This window comes from Lethenteron reissneri, chromosome 65, assembly GCF_015708825.2.
Source record: "Lethenteron reissneri isolate LAM-NWPU_2019-01 chromosome 65, ASM1570882v1, whole genome shotgun sequence".
In the NCBI taxonomy this organism is placed as follows: Eukaryota; Metazoa; Chordata; class Hyperoartia; order Petromyzontiformes; family Petromyzontidae; genus Lethenteron; species Lethenteron reissneri.
Genome location: NC_083843.1, coordinates 974,546 through 993,422, shown reverse-complemented (window position 1 = coordinate 993,422; position 18,877 = coordinate 974,546). Strand labels below are relative to the sequence as shown.

Sequence of the window (18,877 nt, the reverse complement as noted above, 5' to 3'; positions counted from 1 at the left end):
GTGATAGTCGCTTTGTGTGCATGCCTCCATGTCAGTCAGTGTAAGTCCATTTCTTTGCGTGTCTGTAGCTCCATGTGCGCATGTGAGTGAGTGAATGTATGTGCTTTATTGACCTGCTCAAGGCCTATGATACCATCAGTAGGCCTGGCCTCTGGGTTGTTCTTCATGCTTTCGGAGTCCCTCAAACTTTGCTCATAATCCTTAAGGACCTTCATGATGGTGAGCGGCCCCGCGTAAAACTACATGGCCGTCAGTCAGAGCCATTCCCTCTACACCTTAGGGTGTAACAGGGATGTCCTCTGGCTCCACATTATTTAACACATTTTGACCACGTAGTTCGTGAAGCCTTCAATGGCTGTTCCCGAGGAATTACCATATGGTACAGATACAACGGGAGGCTGATCGATTCCCGGGTGCGGTCAAGGGATGCCTCCCTATTGCTCAACCATGTTATGTATGCCGATGTTCTGGTGATTGCTGCTCACTGCGGCTGAACCTGGAGCTTGCCACTAAGAGGTGGAGCCTTACTATCAGCCCCACCAAAACTAAGCACCTGCCTGGGTATTTTGTACCATCGAACAATCCACCCCCACAACTCACAATTGGTGATGCGGTAGTTGTGGAGAGATTGCCGAGATTCCCATACCTGGCCAGTGTGCTCATGACCGGCTCCGGTTTAACAGCAGAGGTCTCACTCCAAATCAGTCGAGCACCATTATCTTTTCATCGGCTGTGTTACGCTGTGTGGAAGCTACCTGGTCTTTCGCTCCATGAAGCTCCAAGTCTTCTCGGGCACGGTAATTCCCTCCCTTCTCTACGCTTGCGAAACGTGCACCCCCCAATGGAACATCTTCACCGGTTAGAAACATTTAGGTTGGCCTGCTAACGATCCTTTCCTGGATTTAACCATATATGTGTGTGTGTGCGTCTACGTTGATGTGTTTCTATGTGTGTGGGTCAATGTCTGTGTGTAAGTCCATGTGTGTATCTTCCTTTTTTGCCCGAGCAACGCCGGGTACTTACCGCTAGTGTGTAAATAATGTTGTTGTTAAAATGTAAATAATGGGGCATCCATCGCGTCTATTTTGGGTATTTATTGGGGTTTTCCTTAAGCGGGCCGGATTTACATCATCTCCACTACCCTGGGGCCGGGTGGCTGTCGTGTACGACATGCGGATGTGTTTTGTTGTGTTGTGCCTCAGGGGGTTGGATTCTCCTTTTCGTCATAGATCTTCGGCGCCTGCCACACTGGGCGTTACCGGGCGTGCTAACCGGATGTGGACTTGAAGGGGGAATTGAGCGCCCGTTCGTCACTCCGTCTCTACCAGTTGCTCTCTGACGTTGGACTTGAGCCGAGCGGATGGAACAGCAACACGGACACGCTCTAAGACACCGCATTCCTGGGTTATGCGCGTCGGCCGTTCTTGCGTGTCGGTTGCCGTTGTTGTGCATTGTTCCATTCTTAATTCTTGTTGCTTGTTGCGCGGAGGACGGGCCGGTGTTCTGTACCGGATCCTGATCCCTCCCCTTTCGTTACTTTGTTGTTGTTATAATCTCCGTTGTGTCTGGGGTGATTCCTGATTGTGATGCCTTCGCTCGCATTATTTTGTCCTGTTTTAGCCGAGAACGGCTGGATTTTTCTTTAGGGGGGGTCATGTAATGCGAGCGTAAATGGGAAGGCGGGATGTGACGATCTGAGAGGGAGGAGTCAGGGTCACGTGGGTGAGAGGTTATAGGAGGGAGCCCGGAAGAGATCGAGAGGAGTCGAGGGAGTGAAGAGGCGAGACCACGTTGGGTGGCCGCCGTGCCATCAGCCGCGAGGCTGAGAGGGCTTGGCACACCGCCAGCTAGCGGTGTGCGGAGAGAGAGCGAAGTGTGCGGGGCGCACAGGGCGTGCGAGGTTGCACGGAGCTAGCAGAGTGGCTAGCGAGACCGTGCGGGTTGCACGGGGCTAGCAGAGGGCTAGCGGAGCGTGCGGAGTGCACGGGCAGCAGAGTGGCTGCAGAGTGTGCGGGAGCACACGGAGCAGCGGGGTGGCTGCAGAGTGTGCGGGGCGCGAGGAGAGACGACGCTGGGCCGAGGAGGAGGCCAGTGGGGTGCCGAGGAGAAGAACATCAATAAAGGACCAACGGAGAGTGATATCGTGTGAAGGAGTCCTTTATTGCACCTGTATTAAAGACACCTGTTCACAAAAGCAATCAATCAATCAGATTCCAAACTCTCCACCATGGCCAAGACCAAAGAGCTCTCCATGAGGAGGAAGCTTTAAATCACGAACGAGGAGAAATCTCTGCTAGCAGCACAAACCAGTCAGGCAAAGCTGGAATCGTGGTTCTTGCTGAACGGAAGCAATCAAGCCGCACGTTAGTGGCTCTACGCGGACATCCTGCAGCACTACGTCTATGTTCGAGGCAACTGGCAGAAGCCGCATGTACACCGTCAGCATCAAAGACGAATAACGTTTCTATTTTCGAATGCTGCTGTTGCATGTTCGAGGTGTGACCAGCTTTGAGTTTTTGTGGACCGTCGATGGAATGGTGTGCGAGAGCTTCAAGGCAGCAGCTTCAGAACGAGGTCTTCTTGATTCAGACGACAAGTGGGATCGCTGCTTGACGGATGCTGGCACCTACATGATGCCGAAGCAGTTGCGCAAGATGTTTGCTTAAATTTTCTGCTTCTCTCAGCCCGCTTCACCTCTCAAGCTTTGGAAGGACCACAAATCAGACTTAACTCTCGACTAAATGTGAAGAGATGCCGACGACACCGCGATCAACAAAGCACTTCACGATATCAACAGCATTCTGCAGCAGCACGGATTATTTTGCAAAGCAATTGGCTTGTTAACACCAAAGGGAAACCCACCAGAAGAAGATGTGTATGACCAAGATGAGGAACCAAATGAGGGTGCACGACGTCTCGCGATGCTCAACGAGAAGCAGCTCGACGTGTTCAACAAGATCATCATGGCTGTCGATGACGACAATGTGACGGACCGATGCTTCTATCTCGACGGTCCCGGAGGTTTGGGCAAGACCTTCCTCTACACAACTCTTATGGCATACATCCGGGGTCGAGGGCAAATTGTACTGCCATTTGCAACGACAAGCATCGCTGGAACAATGCTCAAAGGTGGACGTACTGTTCACAACGGATTAAAGCTTCTAGTTCCGTTGCTCGACTCTTCAGTATCTTCCATGCAGCCTGCATCACCACAAGCCGAAGTTCTGCGCAAAGTTTCGCTATTCATCATCAACGAAATTACTATGCTGCCGAAGAACGGACTTTGATGCATCGACAAGCTCTTGCGCGAGGTGATGGGCAACGAGAAACCATTCGGTGGCAACGTCTTCATTCTAGGCGGTGACTTCCGACAGACTCTTCCCATTGTACTAATACTCTTTGGTTTTTTGGTAAAGTCACGTAGGTAAAAAATTTTAATTAATAAAAAAAATTACGACGTTTCGGGCACAACACAAGCATCCGTCTTCTAGTGGGACAACTTAGCGAAACCACAACCGCCTAAGTGTGTCTAAGAGATGGCTGTGACGAGGAATTATATAGTTGTTGGGGAAGGAGGGGGGGGCACGGTAAGTGCGGGGGCGGGGTGTGGACTGGGAAGCAACGACTGGAGCTCAAACTGGAGCTTTGTGATGCAGGGGCGGAAGTAGATAAGAACGCTAAGTTGAGCCGTCCTTTATTATGCTGTGGGGGGGGGGGGGGGGGGGGTAAACCAGATCTGTGTGAGAAAACTTGCACGCTCGAAACAGCGCGCAAACTTTTTCCCAAGTGATGAGAAAAAGCCGGGCTTGGAGTCACATTTCATAGTGATGGTGGTGTGTAAAGCTGGGAGTAAAAGCCGGGGAATATGGATATGAATACGAAAATAAATATAAACTGGCTACCTTGCAGTAAACTGCATGGTAGCTAAAGTTTAACTTGGTTAGCAGTGGGTGATGGAAGAAGGTGGAGTTGGTGATAGATTCACACTGCTAGCAAAAGACTCAGATTCCAGAATGTGTCACAGGAGGCTACAGACAAATTCCATCTCGGATGCCACGATGCCATTCAAGAAACTCGTCACGTTGGGGTAATTACACTGAGATGGAGTTACAGGGCATCATGAGATATCTACAACTATACCAACTATTTTTTTCCAGGTAGGGGTCACTGAGCAATGGGGCTATGTTTCAGAAACCACCTGGCACAAATGATAGCTTATCATGTGAAAATGTATTTCAGCTAACTAATCTAACTAGGTGATGTTGATCGTAAATGTGGAGGGAAAAATCAGAGGATTCGGAGAAAAATTAACGCGACCACGGAGAGAGAGAGACGTCAACTTTAAATATTTAAGCAGGCGTCAGGGTCGGGATTAAACCCAGACGACCTCCTGTATACCGGGTGAGGGAGATAACATCTTGCCACTAACTTGATGTAGAAGGATGAGTGTATCTCTCGACACTGATTGCACGAATGAGCCACATCAGCTGAGCTTCACCGATTTATATTAACAACAGCACTAATTTCTTTAAATGTCAAGGTGTGTACGGTATCTGTGTTCACCTTGAGGCTGCTGTTTGTGCACCTAGGGGCACAGGTTCACATTCCAAGCAGTGTCACGTGATGTCAGTGTTTTACTTCCTTCTTCACCGTCGCTATAAGAGAGAGATCGTGGTCCAGCGAAGCCATGGGCATGGAGAGCGTGACTCCCAGTGAGAGTGTGGATAGCGAGCTGCGCTGCTCCATCTGCTTTGACACGTTCGTCTGCCCCCCCCCCCCCCCACGCTGAGCTGTGGACACTCGTTCTGCTCCGGTGCCTGAAGGCCGCCTGGGAGACGGCGAGCAGCTTCAGCTGCCCGCAGTGCCGAGCGACCTTCCCTGTGCGACCCCAGCTGAGGAGGAACGTAGCCCTCGCCAACCTGGTGGAGCAGCTCAGAGTTGGGGACAGGATGGCCGCGGCCGTCGTGTGTGACATCTGCGGTTACGGCCAAACTCCTGCAGTGAATACCTGCCTGAGATGTGAGATGTCCTACTGTTTTTCTCACTTTAGGCCTCACCTGGAGAATCCCAGGTTGAGATACCACGCTGTGGTGGATCCCACTGCAAGCTTGGATGAGCGAAGATGTCCTTATCACAAAAGGGAGTTGGAATTCTACTGCACAGTAGACAGCAGCCTGGTCTGCTCAACTTGCACTATCGCAGGAAAACACACATGGCACAAGGTCCTGACGCTGAAGAACGAGCACAAGACACGGAAGGTGAGGCCCTCAGATTTAGACACCTTAACACGATCTGACCAATTATGTCACTCGGCTACACAACATCTGAAGGAAAAAAACTATCGCGTGCTGATTCTCTCCCGTTTGAATCTCTGTCTCTGCCTGTGCAGCTAATCTTCTGGTTTGCATTTCAGGAAAGAGCCTCAGGATGTATTGAATTTTACGCTTTCATTAAATATAATTGCCGTATAAAGTAATTAAATGGACAAAGATTTGAGACTGATATCACAGCCACCTGAGAAAAAATTATATTAGATTTTTCTTCTAAACTAGGCAGCTGTGGGCACATGAGCCTTTGGGTCCGAGTCGGTACGGACACCAAGCCAGCACGGCTCCCACCGGCTGCTGCTACAACGAGGCATCAGCTTGCCCACTTTCCATCCCCCCCTCTCAGTCGCTACACAAAGGCAGCGTGGAGATGAGGGCCTTCACTGTGGAGTGGTCGGTGTCGAAGGAAGGGGCGGTGTGAGAGGTGGCTCAGGGGCCTGGAGTCTCCCCCCGGTGACGTATCGTCTCTCTCTACAGAAGCGCGTAGAGGAGGAGACGCGATCAATGGAGGAGAAGAGGAAGAAGGCGGAGGAGTCAGTGAAGCGGATGGAGGCCGCTCGCAAGGAGGAGCAGGTACCGTGTCCTGGTCTGGCTTTATGACCCCCGTGACCTCCACCCATTGATGAAGTCGCATTATAACTTTGATGCCTCTTACTATAACTATATCATTCAGTAAAGTCAGGAAAGAACCAAAGAGTATGAATTGCTGCAGTCACGAAAGCTGCAAATCAAGATCATATCATTCATTTTCAATCTCAACATCAACTACGAGGGAGCTGCACGTTTACTGCATTAGATAGCCGCATTGGCGAGTCTGCTGAGAGGTTGCGTTACTCGGCATCGCGTCTTCCACTCCTGTGGTATAAAAAGAAAGTGTAGAGAGTGCCACGGATTTTCGGGGTGGAGCTGTGGTGCAGCTGTTGCTCTGCACAGGAGGTCGTGCACCGGCACGGACGCAGAGGCACGAACACCGCACAACTGCACCTCACACCGTCCCTAATCGCATCACCGGAGTTTATTTAAACTACAACATTTCTATATTACTAGGTAAGGCTATGTATATTTTTCAAAAGCTACCCTCGCTGTCACAAATGATAGCAGCTCAACAAAGTGGCTGACATCATCATCATCACGTGAAAAAATATACAATAGACCCATAGAGATACATACAGATCAATAGATATATATAGGGATACATTGAGATATATAGAGACCCATAGAGATACATAGGGACAAATAGTGATACACAGGGACAAATAGAGATACATGGAGACCCATAGACTAAACTAGTTTTAATTTACCAGGTAATATATTATTGGTTCTTTCGGTAAAGTCACATAGAAGAGAAATAATACAATTATACGAATATAAAACAATAATAATAAAATAATACAAATAAAAAAAATGTTGTTTTATATTTGTTTTATTTTATTATTTCCCTTCTACATGACTTTACCGAAAGAACCAATAATATGAATCCTTGCAGTCACGAAAGCTTTAAATATTTTTTTTACCAGGTAATGCCAAACTGAGCCATGTAGCTATTTTGCAGAAGGAACCTGAATCTAAGAAATGATAGCTCAATGAAATGGCTTATCAGGTGGAAATTGATATGACCTAGATACTCTAAATACTGTACTCTAAACGCGTGCTTCAACCCAGAGACACTCTTGCCACCCATAGAGACACACAGATATAAATAGATGTGGGTATTTGAAAAAGATTGACTCAATTTTAAAGCGGTATATTTCACGATGACAACATGTTACAATTACACAAAAAGTAACAAACGGTTTAATGAGTTCTCATGTTTTAATAACCATTTTATAAATGCGCTATGTGCCCTCCACCAGCAGTACGGACAACATCGAGATGATAGTTGTATTCGTCCCAAACGCCTCTCTTCTCACGTTTTCCTCTGAGGTGCGTGGTCGCCGTGTGCTCTTCCCCTTAGATAAACAGCCTGTTTCCTCAAATTGTCGGTACCGATGACGAATGCTCTTTGACATTGGCGGATCAATGCCAAAACGCCGTTGAAATGCACGCTGCACCGCAATTACGGATTCAGTTTTGCTGAACTGCAGAACGGAAAACACCTTGTGTTGCTGGGTCACCATCTTGCAAATGACTGAGACTAGGGCTGTTTTTTTGTGCCGGGAGAGGAATATAGCGGTTATCATTTGAAAGTCTATGCCCCGCCCTTTCAAGTGGTAAGAGTTTCATACATGGGTGGTTCGTGGTTGCAGAGAAATAGCGATTTCAAATCGGGTCTATCTTTTTAAACACCCTTTATATAGAGACCCGAGAGAGACCTAGATACCCATAGAGACACATAGAGACCCCCTATAGACTAAACTAGTTTTATTTTACCAGGGAAGGTTATTTTTCATAAGCGACCTGGCTATTACAAATGATAGCTCAACAAAGTGCCTGATTGTAACGTGGAAATTGACAGCAGCCAAATACTCTAAATGCGCGACGTTGACCCTAAATGTGGAGGGATCGAACCCACGACTTGCTGTATACCAGGCGAGGGAGTCAACATCTCCTAGCCACCATGGCGCCCACACGCACACACGGAGTGACTTATGGCTTATGGAGCCAACCGTGGTCCCCGCGTCTCAGCAGGAATCGGTGGCCGGGATCAGGGGTCGCATCACGGGCAAGTTCGTCCGCCTAAGGAAGGCTCTGAACGAGGATGAGAAGGAGGCTCTACGTCGCGTGGCCGTGAAGGAGCGCGAGCTGCTGTCCCGGATAGACGAGGACATCGCTCGTCACAAGCGGGAGATCGGGGAGCTCCAGGCGATGGCCGCTCGCCTGTGTGCTCTGCAGCACGAGAAGGACTCGCTCGCCTTCCTGCAGGTGGGGAGCGCCTCTGTGGAGACGCCATTTCGGTGTCCAGAACAACAGAGTGGGCAGTGGCAGAGGGGCTCGCGGTCAAATGGTAGAGACTTCACTCATGATCTCTCTCTCTTCCACAGAGGCACCTGGAGTTGATGCGCAGGTACAAATCATCACGTCTCACGGTTTAACACTCACAACACAGGATGTGTGTGTTAGACACACGGGCTGTGTGTGTTAGTCACACTGTCTGTATGTTAGACACACGGGCTGTGTGTGTTAGACACACGGGCTCTGTGTTAGACACACGGTATGTATGTGCTTAAGACATACAAGCTGTCTGTGAGGCACGTGCAGTGTGTGAGACACGGGCTGTGTGTTAGACAATGACTGTGTGAGACACTACCTGTGTGTGGGTGTACACCCAGGGCCCCATTCACACCATTAGTGGCATGGTCTCAGCTCGCTGATGAAAGTTGCAAGCGAGAATTTCATCATCGCTTGCAGCTGGGGTTCGAATAGTCCCCCACTCCTCCCGATGTAATGGCACAAAGTGGGGATAACCCTGACGAGGCTGTGGTGCCTCGAATATTGGAGGAAGAAGTCACCCACTGTGAGTGGCTGGTTGAGGTGCCATATTTTGAGGAATTATTGAAGGTGAACCAGAGTCTGAGACCGGGAAAGGCACAGGGCAGAGATGATCTCCCAAGCAAAATGCTGAGGAAGGGTGGCGTATGGGCACAGACTCCCCTTCATGACATCATAACAACAGTCTGGACCACTGGCGGGTTTCCGCAGGATTGGAAGGGTGCCCTGGTGGTCCTCCTATTTAAGAAGGGGACCGCACAAACTGTAACAACTACAGGGGCATCTCACTTCTCAGTTTGTCGGGAAGAGTCCTGGCAGGGATTACTCAACATCGCCTTGCTAGCCACGCAGAGGAGAGGCTTGTGGAGCCCCAATACGGTTTCAGGAATGGGATGCCATAGTTTCTGTCCGTCTGCTACACCAGTGGTGTAGGGAATTCCAACAAGACCTACATCTCTGCTTTATTGACGTGGTCAAGGCCTATGATATCATCAGTAGGCCTGGGCTCTGGGTTTTCGTTATGCTTTCAGAGTCCCTGACCCTTTCCTCACGATCATTAAGGACTATGTCGCCGGGAGTCAGAGCCATTCCCTGTACACCTTGGGGTGCGACAGGGATGTCCTTTGGCTCCCACATTATTTAACATATATTTTGACCACGTAGTTATTGAAGCCTTCAATGGCTGTATCAGAGGAATGTCCATCTGGTACAGATACAAAGGGAGGCTGAACAATGCCCGGGTGTGGTTAAGGGATGGATCCCTATTGCTCAACCATATTTAGTATGCCGATGATTTGGTGATTGCTGCTCACTCAGAGGAGGAGTTGGAGATACTGCTGCTGAACCAGGATTTGCCACTAAGAGGTGGGGCCTTACCATCAGCCCCACTAAAACTAAGCACCTGCCTGGGTATTTTGTACCATCGGGCACTCCACCAGCACAATTCCCGATTGTTGATTGGGTAGTTGTGGAGAGAGAGGAGAGTTTCCCATACCTGGGCAGTGTGCTCATGACCAGCTCCAGTTTACCAGCAGAGGTCTAACTCCGAATCAGTCGAGCGGCATTTTCTTTTCATCAGTTGCGTAACGCTGTGTGGAAGCTACCTAGTCTCTCGCTACGCACGAAGCTTCAGGTCATCTCTGCCACGGTCATTCCCTCATTCTTTATGCTTGCGAAACATAGACCCCCTTAATGGAACATCGTCGCCGGTTACAAACATTTAGGCTGGCCTGCCTACGATTCATCCTGGGTTTAACCAGGCTGGATTGTGTGAGGATCTCACAAATCCTTGAAATATCTGGCCAAAGTCCCAGCGGTGACCTCCTCCAGCAGGCAAGGCTGCGTTGGTTGGACCATGTAGCCCGCATGCTCAGCCACCGCATGTCTAAACAGCTTTTGTTCGGCCGGATCGAGGGGGCTAAACGGGCATGGCACAGGCTAGAGAAGAGATGAGGTGATGTGGTCCAGGAGGACGTGGGGCTGAGTGGACTTGCCGATGACTGGTATCGGCAGTGTCAAGATAAGCCTCTGTGGAGGAGGCTCGTGAAGGACGCTACTGGGCAGTTGGAGGCAGTCGCCCTCCAACAACAACAGAGGGCGGAGGAGAGACGCTCACAATAACGAGTGGAGAGCCGGGTGGGTAAAGCATAGCAAGTTGGCGTCAGAAACAGGCTGTGCGTGAGACACGGGCTGTGGGTGAGACACGGGCTGTATGTGAAACACAGGCTGTGTGTGAGACATTGACTGTGTGTGAGACATTGGCTGTGTGTGAGACACTGACTGTGTGTGAGACATTGACTGTGAGTGAGACACGGGCTGTGTGTGAGACACTGACTGTGTGTGAGACACTGGATGTGTGTGAGACACTGACTGTGTGTGAGACACTGACTGTGTGTGAGACATTGACTGTGTGTGAGCCACTGGCTGTGTGTGAGACACTGACTGTGTGTGAGACACAGACTGTGTGTGAGACAAAGGCTGTGTGTGAGACACGGGCTGTGTGTGAGACACGGCCTGTGTGTGAGACACGTGCTGTGTGTGAGACACGGGCTTTGTGTGAGACACGGGCTGTGTGTGAGACATGGGCTGTGCATGAGACACGGGCTGTGGGTGAGACACGGGCTGTGTGCGAGACACTGACTGTGTGTGAGACATTGACTGTGTGAGACACTGGTTGTGTGTGAGACACTGACTTTGTGTGAGACACGGGCTGTGTGTGAGACACTGACTGTGTGTGAGACACGGGCTGTGTGTGAGACACGGGCTGTGTGTGAGACACGGGCTGTGTGCGAGACACTGACTATGTGTGAGACACGGGCTTTGTGTGAGACACGGGCTGTGTGCAAAGACACTGGCTGTGTGTGATACACAGGATGTGTGTTAGACACGGGCTGTGTGTGAGACACGGGCTGTGTCCGAGACACTGACTGTGTGTGAGACACGGGCTTTGTGTGAGACACGGGCTGTGTGCAAAGACACTGGCTGTGTGTGATACACAGGATGTGTGTGAGACACGGGCTGTGTGAGAGACACGGGCTATGTGTGAGACACTGACCGTGTGTGAGACACTGACTGTGTGTGATACACGTGCTGTGTGTGAGACACAGGCTGTGTGTGAAACGCTAACTGGGTGTGAGACACTGACTGTGTGAGAGACACAGGCTGTGTGTGAGACACTGACTGTCTGTGACTCGGGCTGTGTGAGACACGCGCTGTGTGTGAAACACTTGCTGTGAGACACGGGCTGCGTGTGAGACACGGGCTGTGTGTGACAGGGGCTGTGTGTGAGACACTGGCTGCTTTTGAGACACGGGCTGTGTGTGAAAGGGGCTGTGTGTGAGACATGGGCTGTATGCGAGAGACTGGCTGTGTGTGAGACACGGGCTGTGTGTGAGACTGACTGTGTTTGAGACACTGATTGTGTGTGAGACACCGACAGTGTTTGAGACACTGACTGTATGTGAGACACTGACTGTGTGAGGCACTGGCTGTGTGTGAGACATGGGCTGTGTGTGACAGGGGCTGCGTGTGACAGGGGCTGTATATGAGAAACTGGCTGTGTGTGGGACACAGACTGTTTGTGAGACATGGGCTCTGTGTGAGACACTGGATGTGTGTGAGACACGGGCTGTGTGTGAGACACTGGCTGTTTGTGAGACACGGGCTGTGTGAGCGGTAGTGTCGCGGTTAGCGCACCGTGCTGAGAACCCGGCTACCCTGGTTCGATTCCCACTCATTGACAACCCCGATGACGATTATCTGAACCGGTCCTGGGCCTCCCCTAGGTAGACTCAGCCTCAAATGAGTACCTGGTGTGGTGTGTGAACATCGCCACTGTGGAGACAAAGCCGGTTGGGCGTGGTGCTCATACCCATCCACTCATGTACCATTCTGTCCTTCATAGGTGCTCGCTAACAGCACTTGCCCTTACAGTCTGTTTTGTCTACACGGAGGATCTTTGTCTTTATTTTCGTGTGAGACACTGCCTGCGTGACAATGGATGTGTGTAAGACACGGTCTGTGTGAGACATGGGCTGTGTATGAGACACGGCACATGCGATGGATCCCATTTGTTCCGATGCTGTGGTTCAACGAGGCTGTGTGTGATACTGTTGGTGGTTGTCCTAGGAAAAAGTTCCGAAAGGAATCTGCACCCCCACCTGCCACTTCACTGGACGCCGCGTCGAACCGCTGCTTTGAAAGGGCCATGCACAGATTCCTGCCTCTCGTCTGTGAGTTCCTCAGTCTTGCACCCGGGTATCCCGCTCTGTTGCATTGCACTTCTGTGCTCCCCACCTTCATCAACATTTTATTTTACCAGGTAAGGAACCCACTGAACCATGTCGCTCTTTTGTCGGAAGCAACCTGACTATCACAAATGACAGCTCTATGAAGTGGCTCATCACGTGAATATTTATAGCAGCAGCCAAATCCTCTGAATGCAAATTGATTATAAATGTGGAAGTAAAATCGCGAGGAACCAGGGGAAAATCCACGCCACCACGAGGAGAGAGACGCAGACTCTGAAAGAGAGCGACATGGATCAGTGGGCCCTACCTGGTTGTATTGAAATCAGTTTGACAGTTTCAATATTCTACTAAACCACACTGCTGGGTACTGGGGCAAGTGCTGTCAGCGATCAGCAGCACCTATGAAGGCCGGCATGGTACACGAGGGGGTGGGTGGCCAGCAACACGCCCGGCCGCCTTTGTCTCCCTCGTGCCGAATGTTTACACATCACACCAGCAGAGGGCAGTGCAGCATGAACCATTGTTGTACTTGCACCTCTACGCTTCTACGTTCACGATCCCCACCATCGCCAAGGCGAACCGACAAAAGTGGCGAAGTATGGTCAAATAACCCCCCAGGACGCGCACGGCGCGGACAGGCGCTCATCCAGCAGCCGAGTGACACACAATGTCTGTGTGTGGGTGTGAGAGTGTGCGAGGCTGTAACACACAATGTCTGTGTGTGGGTGTGAGAGTGTGCGAGGCTGTGACACACAATGTCTGTGTGTGGGTGTGAGAGTGTGCGAGGCTGTGACACACAATGTCTATGTGTGGACGTGAGAGTGTGCGAGGCTGTGGTGACTTTGGTACAGGCGTCGTGTTTGAAGAGAGATGCTGTGAGAGTGGCGTCAACATCACACAGCACACACACACATGGTAATGTTATTATTTATTATAATTCACAAGTGATTAGCAGTATGTTTACATTTATACCAACGAATATTAGTATGTGTACACTAATACTAACTAATATTAGTATGTGTACACTAATACTAACTAATATTAGTATGTGTACACTAATGCTAACGAATATTAGTATGTGTACACTAATACTAACTAATATTAGTGTGTGTACACTAATACTAACTAATATTGATATGTGTACATTAATACTAACGAATATTAGTGTGTGTACACTAATACTAACGAATATTAGTGTGTGTACACTAATACTAACGAATATTAGTGTGTGTACACTAATACTAACGAATATTAGTATGTGTACACTAATACTAACTAATATTAGTATGTGTACACTAATACTAACTAATATTAATGTGTGTACACGAATACTAACTAATATTAGTATCTGTACACTAATACTAACGAATATTAGTGTGTGCACACTAATACTAACGAATATTAGTGTGTGTACACTAATACTAACGAATATTAGTATGTGTACACTAATACTAACTAATATTAGTATGTGTACACTAATACTAACTAATATTAATGTGTGTACACGAATACTAACTAATATTAGTATCTGTACACTAATACTAACGAATATTAGTGTGTGCACACTAATACTAACGAATATTAGTGTGTGCACACTAACACTAACTATAATTAGTATGTGTACACTAATACTAACTAATATTAGTATGTGTACACTAACACTAACTAATATTAGTATGTGTACACTAACACTAACGAATATGAGTATGTGTACACTAATGCTAACGAATATTAGTATGTGTACACTAATACTAACTAATATTAGTATGTGTACACTAATGCTAACTAATATTAGTATGTGTACACTAATACTAACTAATATTAGTATGTGTACACTAACACTAACTAATATTAGTATGTGTACACTATTACTCATCACAGATGGACACTCACCGACTCTGGACACAAACTCAGCCCACGACGACCTCCAGATTTCCACGGATCTCAGGACGGCGACGCAGAGCGATGTCCCCAGGGTCGCCCCCATCACCCACACCGCTTTGATGGCTGGCGACAAGCGCTGTGCTCTGAGAGCTTCTCGTCGGGTCAGCACTACTGGGAGGTGGACGTGGGGAGCTCGAGGGGTTGTCGGGTTGGAGTTGCGTACGGAACGATCCCACGGAGTGGGTTTGGTGCTAAGTGCGGCCTGGGAGGGAGCGACGTCTCCTGGTGTCTACGGAAACAAGACGACAGATTATCAGTGCTGCATGGCGGGGTAGTGACGTCACTGTCGGTGCCGCAGCCTCCGCGGAGAGTCGGGGTCCATCTGGACTGGGACGCGGGGCTGCTGTCGTTTTACAACGCCGACTCCATGGCGCTGTTACACTCGTTTAATAAAACTTTCACTCAGCCCCTACACCCTGGGCTGTGGGTGGCGTGGGGTGGTGACTCAGTGAGGATTGTGGATCTGAGTGTTGCGTCCTGAGAGAGGTGAACGTGAACAGCGCAGAGGGCAGACGCCACCACGACACACGGCGCTCGCCACCCTCGTCACCGTCACGCGCAGCGCCACGCCCGTGACTGACTGGTGGCTCTCCATCACAACGGGGGGGTGCTGAGCGTAAACAATCCTCACAACCTTCATTAGGGAGGGGGGTGATAAAATAAGTACTGCTCTGTGTGTGTGTGAAGCCAACGTGGATGTATTCACCCTGCCAGGGGAGTGTGACTGTGGTGTAGGGGTGCAGTGATTAGCAATGGTGAACTGGGATGTGTTTATACACTGGTGGTGTCATGGGTTGTGGGAGAGATACAACAACAAAATAACATTCTTTACATTCTTTCGGTAAAGTCACGTAGATAAAAAAAAGAAAAATAAGCAAAATTTAATAATACACATTAAATACAAATTTTAAATGAAAAACCAAAAATTCATGATGTTTTGATCGCAACACAAGCGGTCGTCATCAGTCAAGAAAAGTTTTAAGTCAAAACAAAAATATTATTGATTTTTTTAAGTATAAATGTACGCGTACGACAGAGGCATTGTAATATTTGTATCGTCGATTCTACAATAAAAATACAGAACAACAACAATGTAGTTGTGTACAGCGTCATTCGTGCTCAGTGCATCCCGCAACGCCTTTCATTAATTAAACACGAGGACCAAATCCTCTACACAGCTACTGCCAAGCAAATTAAATCTACAAATTAATAAACAAATAAAGAGACGGCGCCAAACACAAAAGGCGCCAACAATGTCCGAGCTTAAATTTCGATGTAAAGCTTTCGTGACTGCAGGGATTCATCTTCTTGGTTCTTTCGGTAAAGTCACGTAGAAGGGAAGTAATAAAATAATACAAAATAATAAAAATTAAACATAATAAAACAATTCTCACGACGTTTCGGCCACAACGCAAGTAGCCGTCCTCAGGTGAAAACCAGGTCTGTCGAGGCGACAGCGTCTGACGCCTCGACAGACCTGGTTTTCACCTGAGGACGGCTGCTTGCGTTGTGGCCGAAACGTCGTGAGAATTGTTTAATTATGTTTTATTTTTATTATGTTTTATTATTTTATTACTTCCCTTCTACGTGACTTTACCGAAAGTACCAAGAAGATGAATGTCCGAGCTGTTCAAGTTGTCTGCTGCTTCTGCGTAATGGACGTGGTGACGTCACCACGCACGCTCCTCCAACGTGGTGACGTCACCACGCACACTCACAAACCTGTGACATCACCACGCACGCTGCCCCAACGCGGTGACGTCATAACGCACGCTGCCCCAACGCGGTGACGTCACCACGTCACCCCTCTCCCTCCACCCCCCCACGCGCCACCAAGAGCCACGGCCTCCCCTCACCACTGCACCATCTGTGAAGAAAAAGAGCTTCATAGAGGATGTACATACACAGAGAGACTTATATGCAAACAGATTACACACAAATTCCGCCGTATAGCCTCAGTAGATGGTGTGGACAAGTCCCACTAGCGAGTAGCAGCAGTGCCTCGGGAGGCCGTGACGGCTCACGAGTTGGTGGCTGTCAGCACCACAGCCGCCTGGCTTCGCCTCTGCCCAGCAGCGATGTTCACTACACAGCGCACCAGGCAGGATGCATTTGGTGCTGAGTCGACCTAGGGGAGGCCCAGGGCCGGTTCAGGTCATTGCCAACCAGAGGTCGCAAACGGGTTTTGATTCCTTACCCGTACCCGGCCGCACCAGGGTCGCAAACGGCTACCCGTACCCTTACCCGGCCGGGTACGGGTAGCCGGGTATCGGGTAGGGTACGGGTATCGGGTACCCGGTTGCGACCTCTGTTGCCAACACTGCTGCTGCTGGTGGTGGCCGTGTACAGACAGGACACAGAGGCCTTTATACAGAGACACACATAAATATATAAATATAGTGTACAATACTACACAGACACACATACGTATATATATATGTTGTACAGGACTACACAGAGGAACACAGACTAGAGACACACAGAAGTGTATATAGTGTACAGTACTACAAAGACACACACAGACTAGAGACACACAGAAGTGTAAATATAGTGTACAATAGTACACAGAGACACAGAATCGTGCATAGTGGTATATAGGCAGGACACAGAGGGCTTTGTGGGGGTCGCTGGCCCCCGAGATCCCTCCCTCGATAATGCTGACGGCCGGGATAACATTATTACTCGCCCCCCCCCCGCTGCTAGGCGAACCGCTGCTGGGTTCCTCACCCATGGGGTGGGAGCCGTCGCTCGAGGATTCCCCTCCACCTCGGGTCCGCGTAATAGGCATGGCACCTTCCGTTCATGCAATCGCTCGTTCGCGATCTGCCGAGAGCGTGAATTCAATCTCGCAGCCTCACGCGCCTCAGCCAATTTGGCGATGTTAAACTTAATATGGTCTGCCAATTTAGATTTTGCACGTGGCTGTGAAATCCCCAGTTGGACGTCCATGGCCGGATCAGCCTCCCGCCCATACATCAGAAAAAATGGAGAAAACCCCGTCGCCGCATGGGGTGCCATCCGATAGGCCGCTAGTACCCCCGGTACCTGTAAGTCCCAATCCACCTGGTCGTCGCATACCTGTTGGCACAGCATAGACGTAATCGTCCTGTTCAGACGTTCAACCATACCGTCAGTCTGCGGGTGGTACGGGGAGGTACGTACTTTCTTTGTACCCAACAGGTCGCACACCTCACGCAACAAAACACTCGAAAAGTTTTTCCCCTGATCCGTCAGCAAGCGTTCGGGGGCGCCTTTGTCCAAAACGTAACCTTGGACAAAGGCGTCCGCCACTGCCGCAGCCGACTGGTTGGCGAGTGGCCACGCCATGGGCCAGCGGGTGAAGTACTCTACGCCAACCAGCAGGAACTTATTTCCCCGAGGTGTAGTGGGAAAGGGCCCCAAGATGTCTAGCGCGACCAATTCGTTCGTGCGCGAAACTTGAATGGATTGCAGCGGTGGATTAGCCGCTATTGGTGGCGGTTTTCTTTTAGCGCACCCTACACACCCCTTAAGAATGTTCGCCACGTCGTTGCCCATCCCCGGCCAATAGTAGTCTCGCTGAATGAGGGCGAGCGTTTTGTGAAACCCCAGATGCATGAGTCGTTCATGGGCAGCCAGGACGACCTTACCCCGTACAGCAACCGGCACCACAAGCATGTGACGCCGGGACATGGAGTCCCACTTCATCAAGAGGCCCTGTCTGCACACCCAGGAACCGACCCGCGTTTCCCCGCCCTCGGGAACGTCAACCTTCCGACGTAGCGCGAGTAGGGAGCTGTCGGCCATTTGCAGACGGCCCCACTCGATGAGAGGCAATGCTAACAGCGAGTCCCTCCCCGTGGGGGCGTCGACCCCCGTAGTATCCGTGGCGGCTAGCACCACTTCCGCGGGGACAGCGACAGAGGGTTTACATCGCGCCGATCCTAACTGACATGCGCATTCCGTACGCGTCGGCAACCGTGACAATGCATCCGCATTCGAGTGGCGCAACCCCTTGCGGTAAATCGTCGTGAATTGGTAGTCCTGAAGGACCTCCAACCATCGGGACAATTGGCCGGATGGCTGCGCCACCCGCATAGCGTATTGGAGAGCCGCATGGTCCGTGCGAACCGTAAAGTGACGGCCATACAGATACGGCCTGAATTGCTGTATAAAAAACACAATCGCCAGCAATTCACGCCGTGTCACGCAGTAGCGTTGTTCCGCGGGGGACAGAACCCTGCTACCGTAGGCGACCACCCGTTCGACCCCCCCGACCACCTGTGAGAGCACTCCCCCGATACCCGTGTTACTGGCATCCGTGTCGAGCACAAACGGTTGCGTGAAATCGGGGTAACACAAGGGGGGAGCCTGCACCAAGGCGTCACGAAGGGAGCAGAACGCGGCCTCCTCCTCCGGCCCCCAGTGAAACCGCACCCCTTTAGCCGT

At 50.1% G+C, this 18,877-nt stretch overlaps 1 pseudogene; it reads left to right on the top strand.

Annotated features, from left to right (window-relative positions):
- Nucleotides 1-3,750: 3,750 nt before the first annotated feature.
- Nucleotides 3,751-15,541, top strand: LOC133359727 (E3 ubiquitin/ISG15 ligase TRIM25-like; annotated as a pseudogene).
- Nucleotides 15,542-18,877: the final 3,336 nt, after the last annotated feature.